The 12,803-nt window shown below is 36.4% G+C and overlaps 1 protein-coding gene across 1 annotated transcript in view; it reads left to right on the top strand.

The window, feature by feature from the left end:
- Positions 1–12,803, top strand: part of LOC145678675 (uncharacterized) — a 780,488-nt gene that overhangs the window by 755,402 nt on the left and 12,283 nt on the right. The window lies entirely within an intron of this gene.

The following is a 12,803-nucleotide window of genomic DNA, read 5'->3' as shown; positions in this document are numbered from 1 at the left end:
CTACATTTGCCGCTTTGAATTGTTACCTATTTCGACCCATGACACACTCCCTGAAATCATGATGCTTCACCAACCATCAGGAGGTAGAAACAACAGTTACTGACTTCTTTGCTTCTAAGGACAAGACGTCAAATCGAAGAGTTGGCAGAAAGGTCGCTGCAGGCAATCCAACATCAGGGACTATACTTAAATGTTAGCCTGCTTTCATTGTACTGTAATAAATACAGGTATATTGTGTACCGGAATATAGCAAGACTTATGGCTGCAGGCAATCCAACATCAGGGGCTATACTTCAAATGTTAGCCTGTTTTCATTGTACTGTAATAAATACAGGTATATTGTGTACCAGAATATAGCAAGACTTATGGCTGCAGGCAATCCAACATCAGGGGCTATACTTCAAATGTTAGCCTGCTTTCATTGTACTGTAATAAATACAGGTATACTGTGTACCGGAATATAGCACGACTTATGACTTATCCTTGTATCTTAGCTTTGTAATGAAGACCATAAGTCATAATGAGTAAAAATACAGTATGTAAACATATGAAATTACCTAAAATATCACAGAAAAGTATAAAAACGTGAATAAAAATTATGTAAAAGTTAAATGTCAGAGTGGGATATATGATTTCGATAAAACAAGATAAAATAGAAGGATCCAATTTAGAGACAATCAAGGATAAAATGTATAAAAGTTACTTTTTTCATTAATATTCCTGAACACATGTAAGATATTTTGAACACAAACTAATTACAACTTTCTTACAAGGCTGTCTATAATCTTTATTATAAATTAACTAAAAAGGTTACAGGTTCGGAAGTATATCACTTCATTCTTCAGACTACTACTCCAACTGAAATCATAAAATCTTTCCAACTGAATAAAATAAAATCCAACTGAAAAAAATTTTATAATTTCAGTTGGAGTAGTAGTCTGAAGAAGGAAGTGATATACTTCCGCAACTGTAACATTTTTAGTTAATTTGTAATAAAGATTACAGACAACTTTGTAAGAAAGTTGTAATTAGTTTGTGTTTAAGATGGACACAAGGCCTTTTTATCATAAGATATTTTGACAACTAAAATAATAAATTATTCTTGGATCATCGTGTTTTGTGTACTACTCTAGTTTCTATTGCTTTCTAAAGGATTAACATTTGCATTAAGTATCCAAGATCCACTCTTAAAGTGGTTCTCTGAAGGAACTTACAACACTTCTAATGGTATCATTGGTCTTAGTAATGTTTCTAACATTGATGGTATTGCAAAATACTCAGCAATGCCTGTGATTAGGAAAAAAGAATACAATGCAGAATATTTTATGTGCTAATTTTTTTCTTCCTACCTTTGAAAGCATCTCTCATGTTAGAAGTTGCATCTTATTCTTGATCACGAACAATAAAAGAATCGATATTCAAATTTTCGTTTTCGAGAGTTCTTAGAAAGCCTCATGAAAGATTGCCACAGTGTCACGCCTAGTGCTTGCAAGAACGCTACAAAATTCTCTTCTATTTTAATAATTTCTGAGTTGAATTAAATGCATTAATATTAACGATATATTGTATTTGATCGGGAAGAAAACTAATCTGGGAGGGGGCGTTAGAGCTGTGTGAATGATTATGATATGTCATACATTGGTTGTTATAGGCATTACTTTTCTTACCAAATCTTGCAACATATTGATCACACACCACTTGTGCTGTATCCTTTTGTAAAATTTTGCTTGTCCATTGTCGAGAGTATATTTCATGCACAGTTTCCCAATCTTGTTACTTCACAAGATTATATATATTCACAAGACAATCTGTACACCTCGGTTTGGTAGGAACCTCGTTTGCCCACATAGCTTTGTACGATCCTGTAAGTCATGCAATTACTTCTGGAAGGCCTTGGCTATAATGATATGCAAGGTACTTGTCTCTGCTTTTTAAATAGTGGAAACATCATTAAAAAAAATAGTTTGCCGATTGGTTACTGAATCATACTGAAAATCTGTTTCATCCTCGGTAATGAGGTTCTGAGGGGTCTCTTCTAGCAGCGAACATCAGTTTCTGACAATGATGCACTTTGTAAATTGTCTAGTGTGAATTCTTTCCATTCTTAGCGTAGACTAAATTCTTAGACTTAGTTAATGAGCTTAGGAATATTTTTTAGCGAAGCAGTTTTAACGTTAATAGAGCATATGAACAAAATTAATTATGTCAAGCTTATGTACTATATCAGATACAGAACCTTTTATGCGTTTGGAGTTTGTTTGTTTCCCCGCCAAAGCTAATGACAATGTTGCACTGTTGTGTGATCATCATTGTTTCGAGTTAACACAACGCAGCGACCGCACTATGATGTAGATAAGGTCCCGATTCTAATTAATCTGAAAAAATTGTTATACCATAATTGTCCCGTGATATCGGACCAAGAGTTCCATTCGATATCGTGCTAAATTATTCTGCTAATGCAGAAAAAATTCGTGTATGTAGTTGTAGTACTTAAGTTTTTACGGGGGCCTCGGTGGCTCAGTGGTAGAGCGTTCACCTCTGGTGCCTCGGGTTCTCTCGGGTTCAAACTAGGGATCTCGGGTTCAAACCCTGCTCCCGCCAAGTGAACTTTGTGGTGGACAAACACCGTGTGCGTGGGTTTTCTCGGGGTTCTCCCATTTCCTCCCACTTTCTTCATTCCACCATTTCATTCATCTCTCATCTTCACCGTCTCCTTTAGCCTAACCGGCATAACCGTGGGACGTAAAACTCAAAAATTTCATTTTTTTAAAGTTTTTACGGATTGATCCGTCACTATTCCAATTATAGTACCAACTTCATATGCCTACTGTCCCCAAGAGATCATATCAAGAATTGCCATAGCCAAAGAAGCATTCAACAAGAAAAGATCACTCCTAACTAGCAGGCTCAATATTGAACTTGGGACTGTATATTAGATTTGGATATTATGGAAGTTAAAGAAATATTTAGAGAACTTCGAAATGTGGTGTTGGAGGAAGATAGAGAAGATCAAATGGACAGAGAGAGCAACAGACGAAGACTTTTAAAACGGATAGGAGAGAAGATAACACTTCTAGCCAGCATCCTTCGTAGGAAGGCCAATTGGATTGGATACAATTTGCAAAGAAATTGTCTTCCTTGTACCGTCATAGAAGGAAAGCGAGGAATAGGAAGAGGGACAAGACTGGTCGATTATTTGAATAATAGAAGAAAATATTGGGAGTTTAAAGAGGAAGCTGAAGATCGAGAAACGTGGAAGAAACATTCCCAGGCCCAAATCTAAAATTGAAAAGAAACTCATTAGTCCCAGGACCTGTTAAAAGCAGAATACTTGATAATAATATAAAATGTTTTGGGTTAAGTACTATACTTTATAACGCATATATGAATGCGAGACAAAAGCGAATATGAATGTGATGAAACACGAAATAGAAGCCTTTGAAATGCTGGTGTAAAGAAAACGTGGGGAGATCAGCTAATAGAACAGAGAAGCAGTAAGGAGATACAGAAAAAATTCAGGGCAGATGAAAGCAATAATTGGAATAATTAAATAAGGGTTGTTTAGCGCAGTATTTAGAAAAAATGGAATGCTGAGGAAAGAGTTATTCTGTTCAAAATCGTTAATTTTCTCTTATTTCATCGTTTAATTTCCAACCTTGAAACAATCAAATCAAGACAAAGATATTTTCGGGTGATATGAAAGTTTATTAACCTTCAACGCAAGAGACTGCCAACATATATTGATAATGATTCCTAATTCTGGGGATGGTAACAATAATAATTCTTATTAATTAGTTTGGATGGCTAAATTGCTGACTATAAATCCAAAGCAAAATTCTAGATACGTAAATAGATAGTTATAACATGCCTCTGGGACTTAAGGCTATTCACGTTCTGTAATACTAATATTAGATTGAAGCTACGTGTACCTTCTGTTTCCGAGGGTGATGTACGACTGACATATGGGTCATATTTACTGCACTATGACATTCCGTGGTACTGCAACTAACTTATGTTAGCGTACCCTTTTCCCTTCCCCCTGCTACCAACAAAACAGCCTGGCGAGAGACGACTGCACGCAATCAAAAGCTTCCAGTTGTAAACAAAAGATAGATCAATATACAGCAGTCGGATGGTTAAGTGGAATGAGGTTTCGGATATAAATGATCATGAACACATATCAATTTGTAGCTACTAGTCATATGTTTAAAATACAGTAGAATCAGATGTACCGTTACGCGTTTCGAAGAATCAGTTTTACGGATATTTTGTTTATTTTGTTTAGAAAGAAACAGACAGAGAAATACAATTTTGTACTTTATTGCAGTGTAGTACTTAAAAATACTATGAGAATATTAACTTTGGTATCTTATTTATGACTTCACCGTTTATCTTATACAGTTCCTTATCAATTTTATGGTATCACGTCATATGTATGAGTAGGCAATGGTCAGGCGGCGAACACAAGATTTGCTGTTGGTAGTGGGGTGTTGGCAAAATCATTTAACTGTTACCTCACTGTTCTTTCGTATCACTGTTCTTTTTCTAAGCATTATTGTTTCAAGCAGTTGTCACATATTTGTAACCCTGGATACAAAACAATTATGTCTCCAAATCATGTCTCTTTTCTGGCTGAAGAAGCTGGTGCGACTTGGATAATATACCTGTGTCGTTTGGTTCTAGAGAAAACACAAACTAGTTGATATTTTGCCTTACTACATACCAGACTTTACAAAACTTGCAGAGCTAACGCAACACAAACTTGCAAAAATCTGTCGTAACAGGTCTAGGATAGAACACTCAAATTTTAAAAGGTCAAATCGCCCAAAAATAGGCCAGAATGCCTACAGAAACGGTCAGAACGCCGAAATGCAGAAACATTCAAGCAGCAGCGTTGCAAACTGAGATTCGGAAATAGACAAAGTTTATCGAATAATAGTGACGTCACCTGGAAGGCGCAGCTGAATACAACAAAGCGAACTCATGTGTGTTCATTCAAATCTATGTTTCGCTTCACATATTAATCCATATTTCTTAAAATTGTGTGTTGTTTATAAACTAAACTTTACCATCGAGAACGCAGAGCTTAACCTGCCGGCCTGCATAGAGAATATTTAAATAATTTTGAGAAAATAAATCTCTCACAAATGGTGCATATGCTTAATAAAATGTAAATTAAAGATTGTGTGTTTTTTTTTAATATTTATTTCAAACAAAATAAAACAAATCATGGTTAGAAGTAAAAATATTGTTTTCAAGAAAATTTTTAAAAAATCAATTTATGTATACCTGAAAAGAAAAGCATGGGAAGTGCTCTCATATAGAATCAATCTGATAAATTCTTGAAATTAGACTGTAATATTATATGATGTTCTTGTTATTGATACATTATATATTGTAAAATTACCTAGTTAGGTAGAAATAGAGTAATTCACACAAGGGATTCGGTTTTCTTCCACAATCTTTCATTATAAAATATCTGTTATAAAACAATATAACACAGATTCATTAAGATCAATACAAAATGAACTAAGGAATTAGTGTAAATAGAAGTCCTGAAGCCCAGGCAATCAAGGGAAGGATCTCTACAAAGCTGTAGGCAAGCTGAGTGGAAGTGGGCTAGAATTCTCAGTGCTCCACGCAAGCAAAGAGAAGTTGGAATTCTGCAAAGCTCCAGGCAAGCTAGGTGGGAAAGAAAACTACGAAGCTCCACACAATCTGGGTGGTTGCGGTTAGGAATATATCAAAACTTCACGCAAGCTAGGAGAGCGGTTAAGTTCCCACATTGTTCCAGGCAAGCAGAGTGGGCAGGAGGCCTCAGAACTCCAGGCAAGCTAAGAGAGGGGAGTTGACCAGCTGAAACAGATATCGAATGTGACGATGCTTGGAATTTTATATCATCTTCTAAGTAGCGGTGGCGCTCTTGTTCTTCTTCCATCACATGACCAAATGGTGATCATTCCTATTGTCTGTTTCATGTGGTACCTTCTAGTGGAACTGCACATAGTGTTGTTTGTAAATAAAAGCACATTTTGATGTTTATAAATACACCCACGTGCAGGATATTTAAAGTATAATATATCCATATTCTGCACTATATTACATTATAGTTTTATTTGGATATTATGCATAATACATGTCTTACATTTTAATATTTTGTTATATAACGCAATATCATATTATTTAGCTTATTTTATATTGGTTTATAAAGTAGTTTAATCTTAATGTACTACAAAATTCTGTTATAACACACTTTTCTGTTATTAAAATATATTAAGGCGTACCTACTGCTGTAGTTCTAAAGTTTTCACTCGATACACACTGTTCTGTATATATCTGTGATTGGCAGACACAAATAACAATACAAAAGGTGTTCTTTATTAATTAACATCATAAGTCGTTTGTATTAATAATTCCATTAAAATATGAAGGCTGTGATACTGTTTTATAGTGTAAAAGAATATTATGCTGTTTACCTTATGTATTCCTATAAATCACTTCATTAATAACATAAATGAGTACACAGAAGGAGCCAACGGACTTCAAGAAAGAACAAAGAAAATCGCGCCGGAAATACTACAAAGAATTTATGTTTTGGTGAAAAATAAGGTGGAAGTGCGAATAAATAAAGCTTTCGTACTGATATCCACTGACCAAATCAGATCTCGTGTAATCTTTCAATGTTTTTCTTTCTTTATCTGCTTCTCCCTCTCCCTCTCTCTGTTTTCTGATCCTCCCTCGTGGGTAGGTGATTAGAGTATGTGAACTAGATGTGGCTCACCCGGGTTAAATTCACGGCGGAAGCTCATATGTATCGGATTCCACGTTATAGTGAGATAATACGGATTTTTCTCATGGCTGATCCGCTTCGGCAGTCGCTAAATATAAAATACAATAAAATACAATAAGAATTAAATAAACAAATAAACAAATGTAGACCAAACAAAAATATTAAACTTCTAGAAACAGAAATTATAATCCAATGACTACGTTTAAGCAGAACGTGTATCGCGTATACCAGCGGTGCACTCGTATAAGAGATCACCTCCTCCTTCCCCCAGAAAAAGCTTTAACTCGATATACATTTGTACCCTTTCTTAATAAAACTATACTTGCTTAGCAGAGAAATAATTGGTGTAGCGTAAATGTTTGACCTTATTCATCATCTGTACTGTAAAGGTAACCAAAAAAGTTATGTCGCTCTTTGTGGAGTTCTGTGTTCAATTGGCCCTCACACCGTGAGATGAATGCGAATGGAGATAAGGCGAAGGTCAGTTGTTGGTGCCGGTATATCCAACATAATACCTGGTTGTAGCAGTTCAGGTACAACGTGAACTTGCGTAAGGACAGAGTGAACATGGGACCTCCACAGAGACTCATAGGGGCATGTATACTGTAAGAGTTCAAACTAGAGTCAAACGCCGCTGCAGTGGGGCAGAAGATATGCCAAGCCTTTCCTGAGGGTGCCGTGACTACGCGGATAGTGCAGCGGTGGTTTAACAAGTTTGAGGACGGTGACGAAATACTCTAAGACGCACCACGTGCCGGAAGACTAACACATGTACAAATTGAAGATCTTCAGGCAGCAATTGAGGCGAACAGTGGCCAGACATGTGAGGAACTGGCACTACAATTCAGGGTGAGTGGAGAAACCATTCGGCAGCATATCCATCAGCTTGGGAAGCATTACAAGTTGGGTCGATGGGTCCTACATGATCTGACTCCGGGCCAGAAGGCAACGCGAGCAGACACCCGAGTTTCTTTGCTGTCTCGTTTGAGGATGGAGACTTTTCTGAACAGGGTGTTGATATGTGATAAGTGGGTCCTGTACGCAGCTCCACGGCCTGTCGTCATTGGTTAGCATCCCATGAACCGGTTCCAAAACAGCCAAAACCCGCCCTGCACCAGAAGAAGTTCCTCTTCTGTATTTGGTGGGCTGCTCGCGGCATCGTACATCGGGAACTGCTACCAGTTGGTGAGAGTATCAGTGCAACTATGTACTGTCAGCAGGTGAGCCGTGTTCAAGAAAAACTCAAAAGTCTGGAGCCAGTACTTCTGAATCGCAAAACGTTCTTCCTGTTATAGGACAACGCTAAGCCTCACGTGGCCACCCGGGACACCATTCTCCACTTTGGATGGGAAACAATATTGCATACGCCGTGCTCCCTGGACATGGCAGTGTCCGAATATTACCTGTTCTATTCCTTGGACAATCACCTTAGAGGACTCCAGTTCAAATCCCGCACTCAAGCAGAGGTGCAAAATGCACTTGATAACTTCTTCGCTTCAAAGTCCACCAAGTTCTACCCCGATGGAATCTATGGCCTTCCAGAATGTTGGCAGAAGGTCGTCAATGCTAATGGGTACATTTTTGATCTTCCAGGTACATCTGATGTGACACATGGATGTTCAAAGGTAGTGGGTGAAAAAGCGATAGAACTTTCTTGGTTACGTTTATATTTCTTTTCTTGAAAAAAATCTAGTTTTATCGTTTTTTGTGAGTATATAGATGACAGTACGTAAAAACGACTAGTTATCGTTTATTTCTTGACTGTAGAAGAGCACCTCTTCCATACGGCATAAACATTATGTCTAATATTATTGGACAACCCTCCAAACTTTTGACACCTTCTAGCAGAAAAGTCTGCGCGCGCGTCTAGCGTATATCCTTAACTATAACCCTAATGAGAAGTGAAGAATTTATAAAGGGATTATGTATGAGAGTGCCCCGCATGCTTTACCTTTTAGTCATGCATAAATAGATTTTTTTAAAGTTTTCTTCTTTTAAACATTAGATTCTTTTGTTTTGTAGTACGATTTGTTTTATCTTGTTTGTTAATTGTTTTAAAGGGAATATTTTTGAAAAAGTATTTTTCCTCTTAGTTGAGTTTCCTAATTCCAAAATATATCTTGTTCACTGTAACAAAGCTTTCAAATAACCAATTTTTCTTATCTTTATTTCTACGCCAGAAAATAAAAAAATACATTAACATATTAAATGGGGGAAATTAGCTTAAATTGGGTATTGACTAATCATAAACCATCAAAAAACACATTACACAAAAGTGGACAAGAGACGTTTTAGAATTGAGAAACTCAAGATTTAGGACTTAGAATTTAGATTTCGGGGGCTTCGTCATCAAAGACCATTTAGCCCGTCAAGTTTGAGGGATGACATTCCTCGCCGAGCTCACTATCCAGGGAAAGGAAGGAAGGAAGAAAGGATTGGGGAAGGAAGGAAGCAGCCTGGGACCTATAAGTTAGGTATCACCCCGGCATTTGCCTGGTGTGAATGAGGAAAACCTCATTCAGGATGACTGGCCTGAAAAAGCGTTTTACACTTTTCGACCGAGTGGCCCCACCGAGAATCGAACCCGGGACCGCTCGCACCTACTTTTGTCTTGTAGATCCTTAAGCTACAATTCGCATAAGACTTTTACAGTTACAACGTTAATGGTTTCCTCTATCAGTTGGAAATGATTTTTACGTAATTTTCAAATATGAATTTTGTGTTTCTCATTAAATATACGTAAAATATAATACAAGATATTTCGTTTTCATCTCATCCGCTTACCTAAGCTATAGTTTGCAGTAAATCATAGTTATGATATTTCGGATTTGGTTGCAAATAGAGATGCGCACGAGACAAGATTTGAGGCTGTCTCGTCTCGAAAATGTGCTGTAAAAGCGATGTCTCGACTTGGAAAATGCATGTTTCTCTTTTGGAAGAGCTTTGTCTCGACTCAAATTTTGCCAGCTGTCTAGACTCGTCTCGTGCGCATCCCTAGTTACAAAAAAAAAAAGCCATAATGTCCAAATACAAAACTATGTATAATAATTTTCAAAATATAAACATTGTACTGTTTCTCATTAAATATTTATGTTATAAAAAATGTTTTGCTTTCGTTCTTATTACATGCTTAAGTTACACTTTGGCTATTTGCTTTCGTTCTTATTACATACTTAAATTACACTTTGGCTATTTGCTTTCGTTCTCATTACATACTTAAATTACACTTTGGCTATTTGCTTTCGTTCTCATTACATACTTAAATTACACTTTGGCTATTTGCTTTCGTTCTCATTACATACTTAAATTACACTTTGGCTATTTGCTTTCGTTCTTATTACATACTTAAATTACACTTTGGCTATTTGCTTTCGTTCTTATTACATACTTAAATTACACTTTGGCTATTTGCTTTCGTTCTCATTACATACTTAAATTACACTTTGGCTATTTGCTTTCGTTCTCATTACATACTTAAATTACACTTTGGCTATTTGCTTTCGTTCTCATTACATACTTAAATTACACTTTGGCTATTTGCTTTCGTTCTCATTATATACTTAAATTACACTTTGGCTATTTGCTTTCGTTCTCATTACATACTTAAATTACACTTTGGCTATTTGCTTTCGTTCTTATTACATACTTAAATTACACTTTGGCTATTTGCTTTCGTTCTTATTACATACTTAAATTACACTTTGGCTATTTGCTTTCGTTCTCATTACATACTTAAATTACACTTTGGCTATTTGCTTTCGTTCTCATTACATACTTAAATTACACTTTGGCTATTTGCTTTCGTTCTCATTACATACTTAAATTACACTTTGGCTAAATTTCCACAGTCCTGACGTTAAAGATGTCGCAAAAAGCCATGAAAGTTTAAAACCACGAGTATAATTATACTTCCCCCGGTTAAGTGAGGGGGAAGAGGGGGCAAACTCTGAAAAAAGTGACAATAGAATATTGTATTGTCAACCCACTTATGCTGATGTGTAAAATTTTTGTTGTACACTATGACGTGGGGAAATGACTTAGTTGAAGATTGCAAGATTTGATGGCATCATTGTAAGCTAAAGAAAGCATGTAAAAAAATAGATAATCTTGTGTATTACGTATTGCTCCATTGGTATCTATTGAAAATTGGTGTGTCAGTAACATAACGTTTGACCAAGTAGCCAAGGGAGCCCATGTTGTGGTTTTCATGGGGGGACAAGTATAAGCAATATTTCAAATATTGTTTCAAATTTTGCTCTAACTATTCTAAAACTTCTGTTAGGTTTTCGATATTCCGAAGTACAATTTCCTCTAGGAGGGGACAAGCGCCCCACCTTGCCCCTCCTAACGGGCGCCCTTGAAAGTACATATTTTAATAATACTAGCACGCAAAGGTTAGTTATGAAGCTCTTTCGTGGCTAAGCGGTTAGCGTACGCGCCTTTGGCGTGGAAGACCCGGGTTCGATTCCCGGCGGAAGCTCATGTGGTTCGGATTACACGTTAATCAATAGGTCCGTCTCATATAATCTCGCTGCTGAAAGGGACGTTAAACTCCAAATCAACTCAACGCAAAGATTAATTTTTAAACAGACAACTAAGTCTCTCAAAGAATCGTTTCTTGATTGTAGGATTTTATATTTTTTATTAATAAAAATTCACGCTATCATTAATAATGCAAATATATACGCAAAAACACTAAATTGGCACGGGAATGTTAATATACCTAGGTATGCATCATAGAATATTGCCTTATAAATTTCTACAATGAAACTTTAAAAGACTCAGTTATCTACTATGACTGTTTCTCTCCAACGAACTTTACTTTTTTTCATTGATTTTCCTCTAACGATAGTGTAATGTATCTGATATCAGCAGCAAAATCTGGAAAGTGTATCAACATAGCTTTACCTACAAAGAGTTTCTAAAGAGATTTTCATTTTCTCTTGCTACTAGTACTTTACTTTTTCTCGTACCTAAATCAGCTGCGTAATTTGAAGCTCCGGGAGAGGAGCAGTTGTCTCTCCCTGAGTTTGATATACTGTATATACAGGGTGTTTCAAAATAACACCGACATAGTTTGGGAGGTGATTCCTAACATCAAGATAAGACAAAAAGTATAAACCAACCTGGGTGCACAAATGCTTCCGTTCGTAGTTATAGGCTGCCGAAACAAAACAAAAAAATTGAACTTTCAAGGTCAATAGGTCCAAAACTATGGAACCTACCGTAGTCGGGTCAAGACTTCACTTAGGAACTAATATGTGCACTATCCAAAAATACATGTTTCAGAATCCTAAGGTACTCACCAGCAATTTTTGCAGAGGGAGTTTGGTTATATAACTTGAGGTACTCACCAACTACATTTTACATACATACATTTTAATCAGTAGTAAAGTAGTATACTAATAAATAATATACAAATAATAATAATATGCTAACTAGATACAGTATGTATTAATTGCAAATTTAGAGCGGAGCGATATAAACTTTTATTGATTCTTCATATAATTTTTTTAGTGCATCACTTGTTTTCGCGAACGAACATGACATGCCAATAGTTGAATTTGGTGTATCAGCCAAGTATGAAGGGACTGGGTGGCGTAGTTGTTAACACATCGGCACGGTATACCGGAGGTCCCGGGTTCGAGTTCAGGTCCACTCAGTTACTATCTCACTCTTTGCGTTAGAATTTGCAGCTATAGAGGATTTGGTGAGTAAATAAGAAAAAATCGGTTGTTACCTCTTTTCATTAATACAGTATATATAAAAAATCCTAACCCAAAATAAGTTTTAAACGAAGTGACCTTGAATCGAAGATCTAAAATGTCTTTTTCCTTATGTCATGCATTTATTTTTGTTCTAAAAAAATTGCGATGTAATTAATTATATTACGACATAGCTTCGGATTGCATAGCATAGAATACCAACTACTTTGTATATGTATGTACGTAGGTGAGAGTGTGGGTGGCGCGTTCCGAGGCACTCAGGAAAAAGCACGGAAGAAGACTGAAAT

Source organism: Thermobia domestica, chromosome 2, assembly GCF_964235325.1.
Source record: "Thermobia domestica chromosome 2, izTheDome1.hap1.1, whole genome shotgun sequence".
Lineage (NCBI taxonomy): Eukaryota > Metazoa > Arthropoda > Insecta > Zygentoma > Lepismatidae > Thermobia > Thermobia domestica.
This window is presented reverse-complemented; position numbering and strand designations above follow the sequence as displayed.